Source organism: Phyllopteryx taeniolatus, chromosome 2 (genome assembly GCF_024500385.1).
Source record: "Phyllopteryx taeniolatus isolate TA_2022b chromosome 2, UOR_Ptae_1.2, whole genome shotgun sequence".
Taxonomy (NCBI): domain Eukaryota; kingdom Metazoa; phylum Chordata; class Actinopteri; order Syngnathiformes; family Syngnathidae; genus Phyllopteryx; species Phyllopteryx taeniolatus.
This window is the reverse complement of record NC_084503.1, coordinates 38,923,212-38,933,984: the sequence shown is the minus strand read 5'-3', so window position 1 is coordinate 38,933,984 and position 10,773 is coordinate 38,923,212. Positions and strand designations below refer to the sequence as shown.

The window sequence follows — 10,773 nt, the reverse complement described above, 5'->3', positions numbered from 1 at the left end:
GGAAGAACCGTCCTCTCTTGGAAACGTCTGCTCCCTCAGCAGCCGTCCGGCGCTCTGCGGAGATTTTAGTAGCCCTGCGTGGTGCATTCTCGACCGGACGAGACCTTCGGTCGTACCCAATAGTAACGCCACCGTCGGCGTCACAGAAGAAAGGCCGTGGCGTTAAGTTACACGCGCGTCGTGCGCACCGACCTCCGACCTCCGACTCGCGAAAGACGCACGCTTTGCTTTCGCTCGAGGTTCCGATACACGCGGCGGAACACCGACCCGGCGCTTCCTCTCCACGGTTGACGTTTCCGTGGCTTCGGACCAGTCCGTCGTCGTCGTCCGGTCCGGGTCCCTTTTCCTGCCCGTTGTCGTCGGCTTCATCTCTCCCGTCGATTTCCTCCATGCTTTCCAGTCTTTGTAAATTCCCTCTCAGGAGCCGGGCGCACCGTTCGTTTTTAGGATTATTCCACCTTCCTCCACCTCTCGCACGGCACTGCCAAGGTCTTTTCTGCGCCTCTCGTACTTCTCTTCGTTCCCGTCGACAACGTCGGCCCCGGCCTCGAGTATTCAGCGTCCGCTAACCGTAAACGAGCGTGATCGCGGAGCCTCCGTACGTTGGAAAGCGTCGGGATTTCGGCTGACAGCCAGCGCGATGAGGCAGGCGCAGCTCGAGCGATGCCCCGTAAAAATTCCTCTGGTTTTTGTGCTGTGAGAATTTGCGTCTTGACGACTGCCTGTTTCCTCCCCGTTCTCTTAGACAAAAGCCCGTGTCAATCAGCGGCGCCAAAACCCGTTTGCCTTTCGCTCGACGTGCACAATTCCGCACGTCGACGCGACATCGGCTCAGCGCATCGCTTCCGATTCACGCGCTTCGGGTCCGCACTTCAACGACTCCTGCGTTTCGCCCTCAAAGGAGTGAGAGAGGTAACTCGTTTTCAAAGCGTTGTCACTCGTTTATACAAATAGCACGCTGCGAGAGCACTGCTTCATATGCCGTCGGCAAGCCCTCGTTTCCTCGGCGACGCGGATACGGACGCCCTCGTCATCTCGGCGTGATCGTCGTCCGCCGCTCCCGGAGCAAGCGTGCACGTGGCGCCATCTCGTGGTCATGGGCAGGGACAGCAACGGGTCCAAAACAAAGCGGCGCGGCGGCGGCGGCAGCAGCAGCTCACACCGGGCAGAGGGACTTGTACCCAAACTTGTGAGAAGCTCTATCACCTTATCAATCAGATCATTTAAAGCTGTGAAAAGAAACAGGACAGCCGCACCACGGGGAACAGGAAGCCCGTCGCGTCCTCCGCAGCGGGATCCGAAAAGCCGTACCTTCCTCGGTGGTCTCGGAAAACAGCGATGTACAATTGGACCGGTGACAAGAACTTGCAAAATTTCCCTCTGAAATCAAGCACTCGAGTCTGTTGCGGAGGTTCTGGGACTCAAATGAAGCAGTACAACAAGCATACGTCGATTGACACGTTTATTTACACGTCTGGTCCCAAACCACGAACAATCGCCGGAATTTCATCCGTTGCCAAACGACTGTCCGTGCATCGTCCTCGGGCCTTCAAAACAGCCAAAGTACACGAACGAGATCTCGATCAGCGCCGGTCGAGTGATGCAACTTCCTGCGGGAAAGCCAGAAATGTCACGGAATTAGCGGAACGCCGACTCTTTCCGGAAGCGGCATATCTCGGATGGGCTCGGCGATGAGACGCCGACACGTACGTCACCCGATCGTGTCGCAGCAGAGCTTTTCCCTCGACAGGCTCGTCAGTCATCGGGTCTCCGACAGGTGCGGCTCTCCGAAGACGGGGCGAGGAAATCGGGACCCCCGACACTGGCGCAGTTCTCGAGGCGTGCGGCAGCCGCGCCACGGAAATCCTTGCTTTCAAATGGCGCAAAGGCACGGAAATCGTTGCTTGCAACTGCGGCGGGCAAATTGCGCGCACCGAAGTGCGCGGCAGTGGCATAGAAATCACCAGAGGATGCAACAGGTGCCCGGGAGTGGTTTTGAGCACGCTTCTCCCAGTTCAACTTTGCGAGCCTGACATCTCTTGCTTTTATATATACATCTTGAGAGGTGAAAGATAGAAGGAAGGCAGAGACAAAAGATAGAGCAGCGACAAGAGTTGATTGAGGGGTCAGCAAGAGGTCGTCTTCTGCAGAAAATGAAAACAAGTATGAATGCAAAAATAGGGACAAACAAATACAACTTGCCAAGATTTCTTATAAATCAAAGGTGCGAGGTTTATTTGATTGTGACGACAAAAAAAAGAAGAGGGGGGAAAGAAAGAAAGAAATAAAGACATGAATAAATACAGACCGACAGACCCGACACACTATTTTTTATTTTCCTTTGTAAAAATTCCATGAATTGTAACTTTTTCACTTACGCATGAAGGAAACAGTTTTACTGACATGTTAAGCGTGCAAGGTATTGTGGAGTTATCATTCCTACCGAAATGCGTGGTCATAAATCCTCATACAATAAGGACTGACTCGCAATACTTGCCTTAAATAATCAGGACAATGAAAGTGAGACGTGACGACTTTGTTGTAGTCCGGAGTGTGAGCTGGTTGAACACGCTGCATGGCTGGTATGATACGAGTGCTCTTATGGCCGACAGAAAGTGACGTGGCAGGCCACATCTGGCCCCGGGGCCTGAGTTTGACACCAGCGATATAATGGTTTAAAAAAAATATATATATATATTATATATATATATATATAAAAAGAAGTGAAATAAATAAATAAAATCTATAAAGTTCTTCAGAAATCAGGGAGTCCAAACACACCTCACACCTGGGCGATGGTTTGTGCTCTGCAGAGAGAGAGGAGAGAGAGAGAGAGAGAAGAAAAAGCATTTAATTTATACATGTTATGTGAACATTTCTCAACAGTGGAGTTTCCAGTTACAACTATTGAATTCGGAATCTTCAAGTTGGCAAGTCAGTCGAATTGTACAAGCCTGAACTGGAACTTAAGATATCTGCTTCTCACCTAAAACACAACGTGTACGGTTTGATTTTCTTGGTATGTTTGCAAACCAACAATGGCAATAGCCACATAGCAACAATAGCATCGAAACCGGAGGACGATAATGTTTACGAACCAAGACGTCTTCATATCTCAGAGGGGGAGCAGTTTGGTATTGTATCTTCTACCTCCAAAAATACTCAGGACGAGACTTTACACCGATTTTTATCGGCCGATCGGCGTCGACGATATTGAGCATTTTATGCCGATCGGCCGATCGTCTTTAAGGTCATAATTCGCCGTTCCGAAAAGATACATTAACTCTGCGTCGCCGCAAGCACAGTATATTTGAATCCATAGGCTAGTTTATTTTTAGCCTCGTCGCATGTCTTTTGACGTAGTACTGTAAATATCTGACGGCCAATGAAGTTATAATAAAAAAAATAATAATAAATCAATGTAAAAAAATAAATACAGAATAAGTAAATACAGAGAAAGGAAATACAGAAAGAAATAAATAAATAAATACAGAAATAATTAAATAAATACATACATACATACAATTACATACATAAAACAGCACTCATTTCTGAGATTTAGTGACATTCTTAGAAATGTAATATCATTTAAACGTGAACTTAACATATTTTGCATACGCCAGGAACAAATGAAGGTTTTCATCTGTCACGACCACAGGAAATCTTAACCGAATGAATAAAAATTCAAACACGGTAAAGGGATTTGCCAACCACTCCCATTTGAAGATACCAAGCCTTGCGCAAACGACGACGACAAAAAACACACGCACACGAAAAAAACCCGGATTTTCGTGGACCCGCCGCTAAAGTTGCGGGCCTGGATCCAGCGCCCAAAAAACGGGGGGGGGGGGAAGAAAACGGCGGGGCGTTTCTCTGGCCTGAGTAGCATAACTAACTGCTAAGCTATTTTTAGAACAGCCCGGGGGCTAGTCAAGCGCTCCTTGCGGGCTACCTCCTGCCAGACGTTGCTGACGACCCGAGTCAATAGATGGCATTTTACAAATACCCCGTGCGCGTAGACCTGTTCTTTTCCGCAAATGGAGCAATTTCGAATGGCCAAAGTTGAAGGAACCAGAGCCCGTTTCCGCCGTAATACTGACAAAATTGGCGTCTGTAAGTTACGAGACGACGGCGGCTACATGCACTTCAAATTCACGTACCGTGTTGGGAGCCCCACAGCAAGTTAGGACACAGACATACTGTGGACATGCCACTGTTTGAGACAGACGGCTTTCCAGCGGCCACGTTTAACAAACAGTGCAGTATGAACTTCAAAGTCGAAGCGTCCTAAGAGTTCTCCGGAAGACTCGTACCATTAGCATGACAAATACACATATAAAACCCTTTAAATTGCTACTGCTCATAGCTAGACGCTTAGCCGACCGACACAGACTTGACCATTTACTATCGAACAAAAGCTCTATAAATAACACGGAGCTTTATTAGGATGGAGCCAGGGCGATTACGTCCACTTACCTTCGAGGAGGAAAGCGACACTCTGACGAAGCAGCGCGAGCACCTGAGAGCACCCGGCGGTGCGTTCAGGGGATCCTGGGAAACGGAAGCTTTCTTTTTCTTTCATTGTCACAATGCCCTGGTGAAGCAGGTTCAACATTCAGAGTTATGCTATCCGCTGGTTTATTTGTGGCATAGATGTGCGGCGTGTCCTTCGGGCACGGTCCCGGGAGGGCGAAAGCTGCGCAAGCCGAGCTCCGTCTCGTTCTGGCAGCTCATCGGACGTTCCTTTGACGCGGAGTCGGTTCGGCAGTTCAGCAAAAGGGACGCCATCTTTCTGCCTCGTGATTTCATCCATGTGATCATTTCAAAGTTGTCGGGTCGGGTCGGGTCGGGTCGTACGCACACCAAGGTTGGCGCCGTCTCACAGCGCCAGCTGATAGACCTCTCCGACAGCGAGAACAGACGTTCCACCAAAAGGTGAATTCGTTCCTTGGAGTTGCTTCAATCTTGCGCCCACATATGCAAAGAGATCTTTGGGGCGCCACGGAAATCTCCTCAATAATGAGCATTTCAGCAATTGACAGCTCTGCTCCGACTCCGTCCAGTTCATCGCCCGGGCCGAGGTACGGCGGTTCGAGGCTTCTCGGCAGCTCGAGTCGCCGATGCGCGGTCGATCCGGAAAATGTCGAAGCTCCCGTGCCGGCGAAGGCTGCGGGAAGAACCGTCCCGTCTCTTTGGAAACGTCTCTGCTCCCTCAGCCGGGTCGCCGGCGCTCTGCGAGGAGGATTTTAGGTAGCCCCTGCGTGGGTTCATTCGACCGGACGAGACCTTCCGGTCCCAGCGCCACCGTCGGCGTCACAGAAGAAAGGCCGTGGCGTTAAGTTACCACGCGCGTCGTGCGCACCGACCTCCGACCTCCGACCCTCGCGAAAGACGCACGCTTTGCTTTCGCTCGAGGTTCCGATACAACGCGGCGGAACACCGACGCCGGCGCTTCTCTCACGGTTGACGTTTCCGTGGCTCTGGACAGTCGTCGTCGTCGTCCGGTCCGGTCCCCTTCTTCCCTGCCCGTTGTCGTCGGCTTCATCTCTCCCGTCGATTTCCTCCATGCTTTCCAGTCTTTGTAAATTCCCTCTCAGGAGCCGGGCGGCACCGTCGTTTTAGGATTATTCCACCTTCCTCCACCTCTCGCACGGCACTGCCAAGGTCTTTTCTGCGCCTCTCGTACTTCTCTTCGTTCCCGTCGACAACGTCGGCCCCGGCCTCGAGGTATTCAGCGTCCGCTAACCGTAAACGAGCGTGATCGCGAGCCTCCGGTACGTTGAAAGCTCGGGATTTCGGCTGACAGCCAGCGCGATGAGGCAGGCGCAGCTCGAGCGATGCCCCGTAAAAATTCCTCCGGGTTTTTGTGCTGTGAGAATTTGCGGTCTTTGACGACTGCCTGTTTCCCCGTTCTTCTTAGGACAAAAGCCCGTGTCAATCAGCGGCGCCAAAACACGTTTGCCTTTCGCTCGACGTGCACAATTCCGCACGTCGACGCGACATCGGCTCAGCGCATCGCTTCCGATTCACGCGCTTCGGGTCCGCACTTCAACGGACTCCTGCGTTTCGCCCTCAAAGGAGTGAGAGAGGGTAACTCGTTTTCAAAGCGTTGTCACTCGTTTATACAAATAGCACGCTGCGAGAGCACTGCTTCATATGCCGTCGGCAAGCCCTCGTTTCCTCGGCGACGCGGATACGGACGCCCTCGTCATCTCGGCGTGATCGTCGTCCGCCGCTCCCGGAGCAAGCGGTGCACGTGGCGCCATCTCGTGGTCATGGGCAGGGACAGCAACGGGTCCAAAACAAAGCGGCGGCGGCGGCGGCGGCAGCAGCAGCTCACACCGGGCAGAGGGACTTGTACCCAAACTTGTGAGAAGCTCTATCACCTTATCAATCAGATCATTTAAAGCTGTGAAAAGAAACAGGACAGCCGCACCACGGGGAACAGGAAGCCCGTCGCGTCCTCCGCAGCGGGATCCGAAAAGCCGTACCTTCCTCGGTGGTCTCGGAAAACAGCGATGTACAATTGGACCGGTGACAAGAACTTGCAAAATTTCCCTCTGAAATCAAGCACTCGAGTCTGTTGCGGAGGTTCTGGGACTCAAATGAAGCAGTACAACAAGCATACGTCGATTGACACGTTATTTACACGTCTGTTTTTTTTTTTTCCCAAACCACGAACAATCGCCGGAATTTCATCCGTTGCCAAACGACTGTCCGTGCATCGTCCTCGGGCCTTCAAAACAGCCAAAGTACACGAACGAGATCTCGATCAGCGCCGGTCGAGTGATGCAACTTCCTGCGGGAAAGCCAGAAATGTCACGGAATTAGCGGAACGCCGACTCTTTCCGGAAGCGGCATATCTCGGATGGGCTCGGCGATGAGACGCCGACACGTACGTCACCCGATCGTGTCGCAGCAGAGCTTTTCCCTCGACAGGCTCGTCAGTCATCGGGTCTCCGACAGGTGCGGCTCTCCGAAGACGGGGCGAGGAAATCGGGACCCCGACACTGGCGCAGTTCTCGAGGCGTGCGGCAGCCGCGCCACGGAAATCCTTGCTTTCAAATGGCGCAAAGGCACGGAAATCGTTGCTTGCAACTGCGGCGGGCAAATTGCGCGCACCGAAGTGCGCGGCAGTGGCATAGAAATCACCAGAGGATGCAACAGGTGCCCGGGAGTGGTTTTGAGCACGCTTCTCCCAGTTCAACTTTGCGAGCCTGACATCTCTTGCCCCCCCCCCCCCCCCTTTTTTTTTTTTTTTTTTTTTTTTTATATACATCTTGAGAGGTGAAAGATAGAAGGAAGGCAGAGACAAAAGATAGAGCAGCGACAAGAGTTGGATTGAGGGGTCAGCAAGAGGTCGTCTTCTGCAGAAAAAGAAAACAAGTATGAATGACAAAAAATAGGACAAACAAATACAACTTGCCAAGATTTCTTATAAATCAAAGGTGCGAGGTTTATTTGATTGTGACGACAAAAAAAAGAAGAGGGGGGAAAGAAAGAAAGAAATAAAGACATGAATAAATACAGACCGACCGACCGACACACTATTTTTTATTTTCCTTTGTAAAAATTCCATTGAATTGTAACTTTTTCACTTACGCATGAAGGAAACAGTTTTACTGACATGTTAAGCGTGCAAGGTATTGTGGATTTATCATTCCTACCGAAATGCGTGGTCATAAATCCTCATACAATAAGGACTGACTCGCAATACTTGCCTTAAATAATCATGACAATGAAAAGTGAGAACGTGACGACTTTGTTGTAGTCCGGAGTGTGAGCTGGTTGAACACGCTGCATGGCTGGTATGATACGAGTGCTCTTATGGCCGACAGAAAGTGACGTGGCAGGCCAGATCTGGCCCCCGGGCCTTGAGTTTGACACCAGCGATATAATGGTTTAAAAAAAAAATAAAAAATTATATATATATATATATATATAAAAAAAGAAGTGAAATAAATAAATAAAATCTATAAAGTTCTTCAGAAATCAGGGAGTCCAAACACACCTCACACCTGGGCGATGGTTTGTGCTCTGCAGAGAGAGAGAGAGAGAGAGAGAGAGAGAGAGAGAGAGAGCGAGAGAGAGAGAGAGAAAGAAAAAGCATTTAATTTATACATTTATGTGAACATTTCTCAACAGTGGATTTTACAGTTACAACTATTGAATTCGGAATCTTCAAGTTGGCAAGTCAGTCGAATTGTACAAGCCTGAACTGGAACTTAAGATATCTGCTTCTCACCTAAAACACATTGTGTACGGTTTGATTTTCTTGTATGTTTGCAAACCAACAATGCAATAGCCACATAGCAACAATAGCATCGGAACCGGAGGACGATAATGTTTACGAACCAAGACGTCTTCATTATCTCAGAGGGGAGCAGTTTGGTTATTGTATCTTCTACCTCCAAAAATACTCAGGACGAGACTTTACACCGATTTTTATCGGCCGATCGGCGTCGGACGATATTGAGCATTTTATGCCGATCGGCCGATCGTCTTTAAGGTCATAATTCGCCGTTCCGAAAAGACATTAACTCTGCGTCGCCGCAAGCACAGTATATTTGAATCCATAGGCTAGTTTATTTTTAGCCTCGTCGCATGTCTTTTGACGTAGTACTGTAAATATCTGACGGCCAATGAAGTTATAATAAAAAAAATAATAATAAATCAATGTAAAAAAATAAATACAGAAATAAGTAAATACAGAAATACAGAAATAAATAAATAAATAAATACAGAAATAAATAAATAAATACATACATACATACAATACATACATAAAACAGCACTCATTTCTGAGATTTAGTGACATTCTTAGAAATGTAATATCATTTAAACGTGAACTTAACATATTTTGCATACGCCAGGAACAAATGAAGGTTTTCATCTGTCACGACCACAGGAAATCTAAACCGAATGAATAAAAATTCAAACACGGTAAAGGGATTTGCCAACCACTCCATTTGAAGATACCAAGCCTTGCGCAAAACGACGACGACAAAAAACACACGCACACGAAAAAAACCCGGGATTTTCGTGGACCGCCGCTAAAGTTGCGGGCCTGGAATCCAGCGCCCAAAAAACGGGGGGGGGGGGGGGGGGGGGGAAGAAACGGCGGGCGTTTCTCTGGCCTGAGTAGCATAACTAACTGCTAAGCTATTTTAGAACAGCCCGGGGGCTAGTCAAGCGCTCCTTGCGGGCTACCTCCTGCCAGACGTTGCTGACGACCGAGTCAATAGATGGGCATTTTACAAATACCCGTGCGCGTAGACCTGTTCTTTTCCGCAAATGGAGCAATTTCGAATGGCCAAAGTTGAAGGAACCAGAGCCCGTTTCCGCCGTAATACTGACAAAATGGCGTCTGTAAGTTACGAGACGACGGCGGCTACATGCACTTCAAATTCACGTACCGTGTTGGGAGCCCCACAGCAAGTTAGGACACAGACATACTGTGGACATGCCACTGTTTTAGACAGACGGCTTTCCAGCGGCCACGTTAACAAACAGTGCAGTATGAACTTCAAAGTCGAAAGCGTCCTAAGAGTTCTCCGGAAGACTCGTACCATTAGCATGACAAATACACATATAAAACCCTTTAAATTGCTACTGCTCATAGCTAGACGCTTAGCCGACCGACACAGACTTGAGCATTTACTATCAACAAAAGCACTATAAATAACACGGAGCTTTATTAGGATGGAGCCAGGGCGATTACGTCCACTTACCTTCGAGGAGGAAAGCGACACTCTGACGAAGCAGCGCGAGCACCTGAGAGCACCCGGCGGTGCGTTCAGGGGATCCTGGGAAACGGAAGCTTTCTATTTCTTTCGGCCAGTTCTGTCATCTCTCTCGTAGGCGTGCGCATCCATTGTCACAATGCCCTGGTGAAGCAGGTTCAACATTTCAGAGTTATGGCTATCCGCTGGTTTATTTGTGGCATAGATGTGCGGCGTGTCCTTCGGGCACGGTCCCGGGAGGGCGAAAGCTGCGGCAAGCCGAGCTCCGTCTCGTTCTGGCAGCTCATCGGACGTTCCTTTGACGCGGAGTCGGTTCGGCAGTTCAGCAAAAGGGACGCCATCTTTCTGCCTCGTGATTTCAGTCCATGTGATCATTTCAAAGTTGTCGGGTCGGGTCGGGTCGTACGCACACCAAGGTTGGCGCCGTCTCACAGGCGCCAGCTGATAGACCTCTCCGACAGCGAGAACAGACGTTCCACCAAAAGGTGAATTCGTTCCTTGGATTTGCTTCAATCTTGCGCCCACATATGCAAAGAGATCTTTGGGCGCCACGGAAATCTCCTCAATAATGAGCATTTCAGCAATTGACAGCTCTGCTCCGACTCCGTCCAGTTCATCGCCCGGGCCGAGGTACGGCGGTTCGAGGCTTCTCGGCAGCTCGAGTCGCCGATGCGCGGTCGATCCGGAAAATGTCGAAGGCTCCCGTGCCGGCGAAGGCTGCGGGAAGAACCGTCCGTCTCTTTGGAAACGTCTGCTCCCTCAGCCGGTCGCGGCGCTCTGCGGAGGATTTTAGTAGCCCCTGCGTGGGTTCATTCGACCGGACGAGACCTTCCGGTCCCAGCGCCACCGTCACAGAAGAAAGGCCGTGGCGTTAAGTTACACGCGCGTCGTGCGCACCGACCTCCGACCTCCGACCTCGCGAAAGACGCACGCTTTGCTTTCGCTCGAGGTTCCGATACACGCGGCGGAACACCGACGCCGGCGGCTTCTCTCACGGTTGACGTTTCCGTGGCTTCGGACCAGTCGTCGT

The 10,773-nt window shown here is 50.2% G+C and overlaps 1 long non-coding RNA gene across 2 annotated transcripts; it reads right to left on the bottom strand.

The window, feature by feature from the left end:
- Window positions 1-6,647: 6,647 nt before the first annotated feature.
- LOC133474448 (uncharacterized) lies at window positions 6,648-9,746 on the bottom strand. 2 transcript variants are annotated; one of them, XR_009787504.1, is made up of 4 exons: window positions 9,732-9,746; window positions 8,012-8,037; window positions 6,900-7,367; window positions 6,648-6,799 (listed from the first exon to the last, which is right to left on the bottom strand). It is a non-coding gene; the product is annotated as an uncharacterized LOC133474448 (long non-coding RNA). The 2 variants fall into 2 exon arrangements; XR_009787503.1 differs by lacking the exon at window positions 9,732-9,746 and adding an exon at window positions 9,417-9,648.
- Between the last annotated feature and the right edge of the window lie 1,027 nt (window positions 9,747-10,773).